Raw genomic sequence first — 12,582 nt, 5'->3', positions numbered from 1 at the left:
ATGTACTTCTTCACAGCCCCACCTTTTCTCTTTTCCTCCATCTATCTGCCTTCTTATGTTTTACACTCTGACATATGCAGCTGCTGCATTGGAGAGTGAATTTTTTTTTTTTTTTTTCAGGGTAGAATTTTAGTTGAGCAATGGCAGATGGAGATGATACTACTGTACATCACGATAAAAGAGGGAATCAAAAGCAAAGAGTTGTGAGATATAGCTTCTGGGTGAAAACAGAGGGGTGGGGAAGAGGGGGTAAGGAAGCGTAAGAACATGAGGTGCACTGAGATTTTCACTCCCAGTGACGTATTACTGTTTCATACTTAATTCATGATACCCTGGTGTGAAACATTGATGCCTGGTTCTAGCATTTTTGTGAGTAAGAACACTGACCAAAGTTATCTTTGATTCTCTATGACTTATTAATATTTGGCTCATTAATTTATACAAGTCATCACATCTTTATCTTTCTCATTCAGACACGACTTTGGAGAGGGCTGGGCCTTGTTATCTGATGAACATGTAGAGGGAAGTGTGTAGGTGAAGGGATTGCTTACAAAGACTTGCAATTAAGTTTCTAATACAAGTGAATAATCAGTGAGATCTTGAATAAAATTCACCTTGCGAGAACGTATGTTTCGGGGGTTGTGTTTTGATGAAGCTTTAATATAGGTCTTCAAAAACCGTCAAAGGAAAGACAAACTGACTGCAAATAGATTACTTTGTAGGCAACTGAATCAGTAGCAGTGCCAGTATATTGACCTAAGGATTAATGGGGTTTTGGGGATGACATGATACAATTAAATACAATTTCTTTGTCAGTGTCATTTTTAAATTCTATATTTTTGCTTGTCAGTTTGAAGCTATACCATATGTTGATTTTGGCTTTGGTTTATAAAACAGCAGTGCATCAGTGTAAGCAGAACTGAGAGAGTCAGAGCTCAAATAGAGAGGAAGCTCTACAAAGTCTACAAATTTGATATCACTAGTGGATATGCCAGCTGTCATAAATATGTTTTATGTACTGGTTACATAATCTTTGAGGCAAAAGTGATGAAGGGTAAGCTTATCCTTAAATCCAACCCTGAGTTTCAGGACAGGAGAAAACTGCTAAAATGATTGCACCACTAAACAGAACATCTTCAAACTCAGCTCTGCGGCCACCCTGGTCACCAGCAATACACACGGCAAGTTTGAAGCATACTGGATACGTGGTGGTTGAGATGTGCAAAGAAAAGAGACATTTCTTGATTTATCAGTGAGATGTACTAAATTAAAAAGAAAATAAAGTCAGTATACAAATCCTGTTCCGTTTTTCCAGCATGGAACTCATCATTTTGAAACTGCGTCAGTAAAACATTGCTGTAACTCATTGACATTTGCTGTGTTGTTAAACTGTGCTTTTCTCATGATATACACACATCATACCAAATAAATGAAGTTATTTTCACCCTTTGCAGGTACACAATTGCTCCCTTTAAAACACCAGCAGTGTTCAGTGCAGTTATAGCATTTGGATGAAATTAGTTTATCTCAATCTGTTTGCCAAAGATTTTTAATTGTCCTGAAACCTCTGCAAGAGTACAACAGTTCAATGAAAGTGTGTCTGGAGTGGAATGAATCTTAAGTATGTTCTGACCTTTTCTAAACGCCATATCTATCCTTGTATGATGGGGCCAAATGGAAACCTTTCAAAACTTAATGGTTCGTTCTTTTCCTTAGTTGCTTTGCTCAGGGTTTTTTCAAATTGTTTATCTTTTTATAGTACATAGATTTGCGCTGGGAGGACCCTACAGATCCATTAGAAATTTGTAAGAATTTAAAAGATCCTCAATGTCTACATACACTTCTCAGTTAAGCGTTCTTGAAATCCTTCAAAAGTTTGTATGTTTCCACCAACCAAAAACCCAAATACTCAGTTTGGTCTTTTGAACTTCTCAGGTAGTTTAGTCTAAATATGTTCTTAATTCACAACCATGCTCTATTCCATTTGGTAGATTCAAAACCAAGAAAATGTCTGCCCTTCAACGCAGCAAAGAATAAAACAAGAAACATACTATATCATGCAAATAAACCAAATTCAAATGATTAATTACTGGATATCAGCAAATCTACAGACCAACCCTTTTCTGTATCATTTGATTGGAATCATAGTCTTATTTCAAACAAGAGGCCGTGGCCATTGTTGAAAATATGGAGTAATTGTACATGTGTTAAGATATTAAAATGATGAAAGCAGAGAGGAACTTCATCATTTCAGAGTGATACTGTAACTAGTCAAATAAATAAATGGTCAGTTTGTCAACACCCAGTTGGATTGTAAATAAGTAATGATAACATGTATTAGTGTGAATATTCATGAAATTCAACTCTAAAAAATATAAATTTAAGAAATATTTACATTCCTCATTCATTTGCCAAGTGACATTCATTAATTAATGGTATTCTATAAAAATAGTAATCGTTGCCTTGTGACGTTATCAGCTGTTTTCATCACCTCCAGGGTGGACAAGTAGCCCCCTGAATATCGGCAGCCCATGCTGATTAACAAACTCTATATTCAGTTAGTTCATCAGTTTATCCCTTGTAACTCTTCTTCTTCAGTCTGTAGATGTTTACCTCCCCCTTGTCACTTTCCTGCTTACCCTGAGCTAGTGAATCATCACTGTCGCTCCCTCCCTCCTCTGTTAACTGCAGTTTTCTCGCCTGTACACTCACACATGGAAAATCAGCCATCAGCAGCCAGTGAAGGAATACCACCTATGAGTAGGCGAGACGTAAGTGAGTGAAAAGGACGAAGGAACGAAGAAAATACGAGGTAAGAGCTAATATGCTTTTAAAGATCCCTTATATATAGCCCATATATGTATGAATAAATACATATACATATATATATATATGGGGGAATATATAAATGCATCTCACTGACCAAACACTGCTACATAAAACAGAATGAATACAAGAAGCTAAAAATTTACCAAAGGTAGAAAGAAGAAGTTTAAAAGATGCTGGAATTGAAGGTATTCAGAGCCAAAAGCCCCAAACTAAAAGAGTGGCTCCAACAGATCACAGACACAACATCAGGGATCTCTGTCCAGAAGACCGTAGTTCTTGGAACAGCTAAGATACAGCAAAGAACTGTAATGAAAATTCAAGAGCCTCCATTAACCCATTTTCTATACCTACTGAATCCAGTTCAGGGTCACTGAGGGGGTAGAGCCTATCCCAGGTGTCCTTGGGCAAGAGGCAGAGTACACCCTGGATGGTCACCAGTCCATCACAGGCCACTCAGAGACAAGAAAGACAAATAACCATGAAGCTCACATTTACACCTACTGTTAATTTAGAATCACTAGTTAACCTAACATGCATGTTTTTGGATGGTGGGAGGAGGCCACAGTACCCGCAGAAAATCCATGCACGCACGAGGAGAACATGCAAACTTCACGCAGAAAGGCTTCAGTCTGGATTTGAACCAGAAACCCTCCTACTGTGGGGCGACATTGTGAACCAATTTAAGACCATTTTCTAATGATGAAATTATAATCTGAATAGATTTGAGTAACTGCCCAGCCAGCATGTCCATGTGGGGCCCATAAGGTTTAAATTTGGGCTGCAGATAAGGGTCCCAACTGGGTTTGTCCGCAGTTTCCACGGTGGCCCCACCTGTGTTTGTCCATATGGGTTTCAAGTTGATGTGTGGCTTAAGTTGGACTTTGCATTTAGCCAATTTGAATGAGAACATTCTTTTACTTTGTGTGGTGTGTTTATCTGTATTGCCTTTGGAATAATTTAAGGCTTAGGGTAACCCTAACCCCTAACCCTTCAAGTTGCACTTTGAAACCCATTTGGACAAACACAGGTGAGGCCACCGTGGAAACTGCGGACAAACCCAGTTGGGACCCTTATCTGCAGCCCAAATTTAAACCTTATGGCTCCACATGGACATGCTGGCTGGGTGAGCTGTTTGAGATACTGAAGCAGAACAAAAAATTCTGTCATAACCATGTATCAATTGGAATCAGGGGAAAAGTGTTAAAAGTGGGAGATGTATTTCGTTTGAGGTGCTGACTGTGACTAAGTGAAAGGCAAAGGGTAAATGGGGCAAAGAGAAATACTGAAATTGTTTAATACAGTACAGAGGGGGCATCAATTTGATTCTTTAAAAAAATTAAGTTGAAAGCAGAAAAAAATACATGTATAGAGTATAGTGTAGGCAAGTCATATTTTTACATTAATTGATAAACTACTAAACTTGCCACCTCTGCTGCTTTTTAGTCTAATTGTGTCTCATGCTTTAGGTTATGTGGACTGCTACCCAGCTGAGAGTCATCATTATTGATATTATTGAAACTATTTGACTAAAAATAAAATCCAGATCAGGCTGTTTAGAAAAGTCTTAGTTTCTTTGTTCTGGGGTCCCAAATCTAACTGATGGCTCTTACAGGTGATCATTGAGTTGCAAAGATCAGTTTGACTCTTACAATTATCCTTAAAAAAAATAAAAGTAACATCTACCAGTAACAAAGTAGGACGGAAACAGGTTACTGACCATCCCCTTGTAACACACAAGCAGTTAAATCCAAGTCCAGAAGACAAATAGTTTAATAAACCAGATGACTCATTTTTAGTCAACTTTTTCTTCTTCCTCCAGTGAGACTTCATGCTCGCGCCTTGCTTTGGCACACCTCCAAGGCAATTTCCTGGGGGACAATTAATCCACTGGTGTGAAACATGCTTGACAAACACAAGCAGCACTAGTGGGTAGCATTAGTGTACCCAATGAAAAGCTAAAAAGACTGCCCCCCCACCCTCAACCCGTTGTCATGCTTCCCTTTCCTCCTTTTCTCTCCTCCTTCATCCCCTCGCGGAACCCTTTGCGTCCTCCGGTTTACTAAATTTCCTCGATGACGTAAGAGTCCACGTACATCATCAATGTAGGTGATGCTTCTGAATGAATGAGTGTCCCCTCCCATCTCCATTACTAGTACTACGGGATGTCTATAAGAGCAGATGATCGGGACAACCCGCCGAATTTCATGAGATACCGAGGTGCAGGGAGAGACGGAGACTGAAAAGAAATACGATTCGAGCTATTTGCCGAAAATTACAGTGCAGTTCTGACGAACAGGACAGAATATGATAATTGTATATGAGCACATTTGCCACCATCAAGTTATGGTTTTAGGACGTGGAACTGGCAAAACTGTGCTTTATTTGCAGTTTGATCAAGTCGTAAACTAATTCAATCTCAGCTGGACCAGCGAGGACCAAGAGGTAAGCTTATATTTTTCCATTGTTTTCATATCATTATTGAAAACAATAGCCGTTTTCATCCACGTGTAGCGAGAAATGTCGACCAGTGATGAGCTTTTTTAAAATTCCTGTAATCACACTTCTTCTGTCACTTGATTTTTCTTTGCGTGTCATTTCATGAATTTACGGCAGATTACAGAGGGTTGAAGTTACTGCAGTGTGAGTCACTTTGGCGCACATGGGCAGTGACAACTGTGGAAAAAAAAAAAAAAAAAGAGGGGAATGACTTGTGGGGTGTAGGCTACGCTGATTGCATGTTAACCAGGCTGCGTATCCGCAGACAGAGAGCGGATCACGACATGAGGTGGATCTCTTTTTTGAGAGATGTCAGTCTATGCGGGACGTCCTAGTCGCCTGCTTCTCGAACTTATCAGCTTCCAACACAGCCGGGACCAGTGTGTTAAGTCATGGTGGTCTTGGACAACCACGTACGAATCATTGTTACTTTCAAGATGACCCAAATTATAACGAACATCAGCTCGACGATGGACAGACTTAATTGAATGAATCGACCTATTATTCAGGCAGAGATCGTCATAGTTCGCCATTTTTTCTCTCGTCTTTCATGTTGAAATTACATCGTGACGCGCTCTTGAGATGAAGTCAATTTTGCGTCATTCTTGCGCACATGCTGACTTCCAATCACCCAACAGAATGCTTTAAAGACACAGCTCGAGTCTCCTATGTACTTCTAACCTGCATTGCGATGTGATTTCTACACGGGCAGGGGAGATGAGGGGGTGGGAAGGCCTAGGGGCTGATGAAAACTCCCCAAGGTAACTCCTGGAAGGGGCTAGGTCCAGAATTCTAATGAGCGCTATTCAACAACCTCTCCCATAGTTTTTAATGTCCACCTGCGCAGGGCATCCAGGTTGGCTTCAGGCAGTGCAGAGTAGACTGTGTGATGCATACAAATGAGTCATCAGTCGCTATCCATGGTGCTGATTGTGGTCTGAGGGCTGAGCCATAAAAAGAAACATTGTTATAAACATCTACCAACAGCTGTTAGATTATTTGTGTGCATGATGTCGGTGAACCTTCAGCAAACTCTTACAGAAACATTTCTTGGGTGTTTCAAAACGTCAGATTTTTTTCTCAGAATCTTACATTTGAGATAGATTTTGCTGTCCATGTAAGTTGCCGTTCAATTCGACAGATAGCTGTAGCACTAATGGAAATGGCAGGCTACTGTAAACACCCTGACCCCTGGCGAACATGTGTACATCTCTTGAAAATAGGGAGGCGCATTTTTTACGATCCTTACGGCTCACGTAGCTGCAGAAAAGTCGGCCAGCAGTGTTTCTTTCAGCGGACAATCTTCAGGACCAGGGACAGCGACAGAGTTCAGCTCAGACAGGGATATCCGTCTTCATGAAATTATTTGTGTTTATAGGTGTTTTCAGAGTAACTTTAGATTTTTAATTCATTACCACTACTAATATGCAACTGTAAGTGACTGATCGTGACACCACTTGTGAGACAAAAGTAGGATGCAGACATATTCGTAGTTAGAGAGAACCTCTGATGACCCTTAATTGGCAACTTTCACCCACAGCTTCCTGTGTTTCTTCATATTTCTGCATTTTTCGGCAAACTAAATAAACCACAAGACTGTATACAAATTACCTCCATAACAACTTTACACAGTGTCAAACAGCCTGTTTGCATACATTAGATGATTGCTGAAGTGAACACAGAATTTCCTGGCCGCTTACGTCAGTCCTACAGCTACTCAGTTGAGCTTGCATAAGCCACCAGTTCACCCTGTGCTTCTGTCTATCCCTATCTTGTGGCTGAGTCATACATAATCGGCATGGAAATCAATACGACAAACACAACAAGAAGGCTATGTAACAGCCTGTCTGGCCATACATAGCCGAAGGCCTTTGCCAGGAAAGGCCATGTTGTGCAGTACTGTGAGCACTGTGTCATCTGACTTGGCACTACAGAATTCTTTACACTTTTTCCTTGATTTGTTTATGTAGGGAAGTTATAGAATTCAATTTCAGAGCAAAGTACAGCACCGTATTGTCTTTCTCACTGTGCACCCATTTCCCTCTGCATGTTACCAGCCTGTATTTGCACTTACTCCAGCCTGATTGTATCCCATGCTGCTGCTCTCGGTCAGTGCATCAATACCTTGGCTCTAGACTGCTTACTGCTAAAACTCCCCCAAAGTACAGTAACAGTCTACAGTCATGGCTACTGATGCCTGGCAAACCTCTGCACAGTCTGATCAAATTCACACTTAAAGAGTTAAAATGCTGCTGTACTGTATGAAGTTTCCTTCTAGAGACCAGCATCACTGAAGGCTGCATCACCAACATCACAAAACCACAGTTGACGTCGTCGGTTACCACAGCCAATCGCGTTTCCTCTACTGTCTCCATGGTAACCGTGGCATTAGATTGTTACTGTAGCAACAGCACCACTGGTAACAGTCTACAGCCATGGTCGCTAGGGGACAAAACACACGTCTGAACCTGAAAGGTGCAAATGAGAATGTCATTGAAAGGAACTCTTACACCAATTAAGAAAGTAGAAGAAAAAAATGTGCAGAATTAGTAGATTTAAACAATGCACTTACAAAAGTTGCCATGTTGAGTTGATCATTTACGTAATGTGAGTCAGTGAGTGACATCTTGAAATTTCTGTGAATCTTGATGTTTACTCCCTTAAACAGTTATAGATTATTGAGCTGTTCAGTTTCATAATCTGACACATCTCTGCTTTTAAGAATTCCTTAAGTTATTTGAACATTTTACTGTGTTTGAATCATACACATGTTATATGTAACTATACCTTATAATTAAACCAATTAAAAATCAGCACAGTTTTTGTGTTTTTTCCAGTAATGATGATCTGTACTTCTTTTTGTACTTTGTAATCCAATATGAACCTAATGGTTTAAGAATTCTTGAGGCAAACGGGGTGAGGGTCTTTCTTTCTGGACTGTAAGACTCAGCATGCTCCAATTCGTGATGTTCAGTAATTGAGTCTCAGGTCTTGATAGTAACAAAGCTGCTGATTATATCAGTCTAAAATTAACATCTGTGATTGACTTGGAAATAAAAGGTTTTAAACTTTCTTTCTTCTCTTTCAGAGGCTTTGTTAAAACACAATAAAGCACACTTCCACATCCACTTTTACATGCACAGCTAAGCTAGTGTTACAGAGGTTCAGAGACAAGATTTAACATACCTGAAAAGTTCAAAATGAAGTAAGTGGATTACTTATTGGTAAAAACGTTCAAAAGTTTTCCACTGTCTGAAGATAAAGCATACATGCAAGAACTTTTCAAGAAACATGAGGCATTTTTTGTCAGGAAAGAAATGTTAGTTAATAGCTGAGAGGTGCCTTTTAGGATTAAAACACAGTTCAGCTGGTAAACCTATTTTCAAATTGAGAAAAAGAAAAAAGATTTACCCCAAACCAAAAATTGCATATATGATTGCACATTTTGGAAAAGAGAGGGGGGGGGGGTTCTTTGTTTTGTCTCCTCTTCCTGAGACACTGAAATCCTTTTGGGTCAGTGGGAAAGTTCAGTGCAGTGTCTCAATAATTTAGAGCAACGGTTTATAAAAGTGAGTATGCATTAGTTAATATATTCCATTATCTTTGATCATCATGATGATTTACATCTATTTTGCAGGATAAAGAATAAATGCATGTTTTATATCTAGATGTTAGGTGTTCATCAAAAAACATGTTGGTAAAATTTCATATTAAACTACAGAAGGTAAGAAAAATATCAGGATGTTAACCTTACATAATACATACTGTATAACAATATATCTAATAAACAGCCTCTGACATATAGATATTATAGGACATATGAAAAACAGCAGAAGTACTTATTTTTGTACCAAAGTATCGATGGTAAAAAAATAAACATCAGATAAAAAGCTTTAAGTTACTCTTACTCAGGGTTGATTTTCAATAATATTCACATTAATATATTTTAACATCAGTTACCATGCCAAAGCTCAATGCTGAAAAAAAAAACAAGTTTATTTTATGAGCAGCTTTACTATGAGCCCATCACACCAAAATGATTCATTTCCACTCTGCTCTCAGTTTTATATATTAATATGTTTACAACTAAATCATCTTTTTAACCCCTGCCTCCGGTCTAAAATTAAACTGCAACATGAATCTAGTCATTCAGAAAGGGTACGTATCCTGATTTGCAGACATCTGGACTAATCATTAAATCCTTCGATTTTAGTTCATTAGCGTGATATAGTCCATTCATCTCCTGCATTACTTTTTACAGTATCTAAGAGCTGATGTTCACTTGGTTTTGGATAATACAAATAAAATAAAGCACAGCGAGATTTCCGCATTTATTCAGACTGCAGTACCTGAGGAGTTCAAGTAGAGTCTTTCTGCCTTTGATTGGTGGAAAAGTTTGATAGTTTGAAGGGTCTTAAGAATGCTTAATGCAGAAAGGTTTATGTGGACATTCTGTATTTTTAAGTCATAAAAATATTCTAATGGATCTCGGGTGTATTCCCAATGCCAATCTCCATCAATCTATCTATTTTCTATACCCGCCTAATCCAATTTAGATTTGTGGGGGGCTGGGGCCTATTCCAGATGCCATCGGGCGAGAGGTGGAGTAAAACCTGGACAGGTCACCAGTCAATCACAGGGACTATTAAAGATATAAAAACCTTAAAACAAAAGAAACAAATATAAATAATAACCATTAGGTTTTGTAGGGTTTTCCGTTTAGCCCCATCAAAGTAGGGCAGGAAATACGAAGATAAATGAGTTATCAAGAAAAGACAGATGAAAGGATGAGTGGCAAACACTGACGATTGATGGCAGGATGTTCAGGAAGGAGGTGAGTTTTGCGACAGCCCTGTGCTGGGGTGGCTCTTGGCCGGATAATCTGGGACAGACTGACCTCCTACGCAGAATTAGTCATCTCTTTACACCACTTTTCTTTCCATTTAAGACTCTTATTCAACCTTCTAGCAACCTTCCGCCACACTGCTGTTTGGCCGCCCAGGCTTCTTTTCTCCCACACAAACACACAGTCTGCAGCCTCTATATAATTATTTATTGTTCCAATTTCCACAGGGATGCTGATCAAGAGCCTATCAAATGCACAGAGGATAACAGAACTTTGTAATTAGACCAGTTTAGACACAAATACTCTTTTGATAAAGCCAACTGTTCCTCCTTTTCATTCTACTCTTAATGAACCTGTTGCCTTTCTTTTGATTTTGTCAAAATTATTTAGATTTCCAATGACGCCTAAAATGACGTCTTTGTAAATTATATAGAGACTGGACACAATATAAGATGTGAATGCCCCCTGCCAAAGCCCAGTTTACTTATGATCAAAACACATTTGGATTTACAGAAGCTGTAGTATAATATCGTGGGGAAAAAAATACAAAAAAATAAGCCATTTTTGGCATGTGTAAATTTAGGTAAGTTTAAAGTCAGTCGTCTTCTGCTCAGTTCTAATGTAATCCAATAATTGGCAGAAAGAACAAAAGGAGGAAAGATACACATAGAGGAAGACAGTGAAACACTCAACATTTTTACTGACTCATTTTGGATCTTATATACAGGCCCAGAAATACCACACCTTCCCCTGCGGAAAAGCAAACTTGAAAAACAAATCTCCCCCTCTTCTTCTTATTTCTGCTGTAGTGCATTGCGTCATGTAAGATATTTTAAAACTTCTTTTTTCTCTACTCATGCCTGATTTCATTGAGCAAAAAATACAGATATAACAACAAACATAATGCAAACATGGTATATAATATGATAAAAGAGTGGGAAATTGCATTTGTGAGAGGGTAAACTTGCCTGACATGCAGGGGGCCGAACACATGGGGTCAGTGAAAATGAGAGGGAGGATGGGACAGTTAGAGACTGCTGTGACTCATCCTTTCCCTGGTCAGAGAGAAAAACAACTAAATACATCATGAGTGCTGACATGTTTTTCCCACTCGCAGGTACCAGACAAGCAAACCAGAGAAAAGCAAACCAGACAGTTCATATACGGTTACTGAGAATGTGTCATTTAATCATCTCTTCTGCTTTATGGATGACGAGTGGTTGTTGAGAATGCATTGAAATGTGACTTTTGAGTCATAATCGTTGACGGCTGTAGGCAACACAAAGAAGTCCAGGGCACCAGCAAACCATAGAGTGGGGGTAAACCTGTGAGTGTTACATGACCTGTGCACCTGTTGCGTTAAGCTCATGACGACAGTTTGAGTAAAACATGATAAAATGATGATAAATCCATAAACTGGGTGCTCATTGCACACACATTTAGGTCAGGAGGATGAGAACAGAAGAGATGGTACGTCAAGCAGGATGAGGGAAAGCAGAGATGAATTCACCCTAAAAGCACAATGGCTGCTTGTACTCTGCCAAGCACACTGTACGCACTCACCCATGCACAGCCTCTCTACAGTGAGCAGTATGCAGCTTGAATGCCTGTGGACTGCAAATAAGTTATGAAAATAGTGCCACTTAGTGGTCACTCAGCTGGTGGCATGATATGAAATGAATTTCAGGTTTACAGTGACTCATTGACTGGCATCACACATTAATGTTCAGGTCTCACACAGCTGCTAGTTTGCTTCTGTGAGCTTACTCAGACACCAAAATATGCTATTAAGCTAAATGTATGTATATATACTTGTAAATTCACCTTCTTTGTATTATTTCTATTTATTTATAAAATATGAATTGAAGATGCAATATATAAGGCCGTTTCAATTGAATATTAAATTATACTTTATCATGTAATCAGTGGACATGTTTCAAAAGAGACTAAACAGGTTATTTATGCAAACAAGCCTGCTGAGTTCAGTATACATTCATTAACACAGTACACTCTTGTGAGTGTATTGTGTTAATCATAAAGAAGATATTAGTAGAACTTACTGACAAATGTACTCTAGTGTACTCTATTTTTTGGTTAAGAATTATTTCCAATTATATTGTCATTTCAACACGTGTAAACAGAGAAGTAATTGTTAGGGCTATGATTAAGAAGCAATAAACATCTAAAGAATGTTTGACTGATGTTAATATTTACAAGCTAAAACTGAATACATTAAACTTGATCCTTACCATTAAAAAAAAGAAGCCATAAATGCTAAATAAAAGCCACACTTCTACCACATTTCTAAAATGTGTCAAAAACCTGTTACTTTGTGAATATATAAACAAAGGGCTCTTGATAACCTGAACTATTATATTTAAATACATACATTTTAAAATTCAAGCGTAAAA

The sequence above is a fragment of the Odontesthes bonariensis genome, chromosome 9 (genome assembly GCF_027942865.1).
Source record: "Odontesthes bonariensis isolate fOdoBon6 chromosome 9, fOdoBon6.hap1, whole genome shotgun sequence".
NCBI lineage: Eukaryota > Metazoa > Chordata > Actinopteri > Atheriniformes > Atherinopsidae > Odontesthes > Odontesthes bonariensis.
This window is presented reverse-complemented; position numbering follows the sequence as displayed.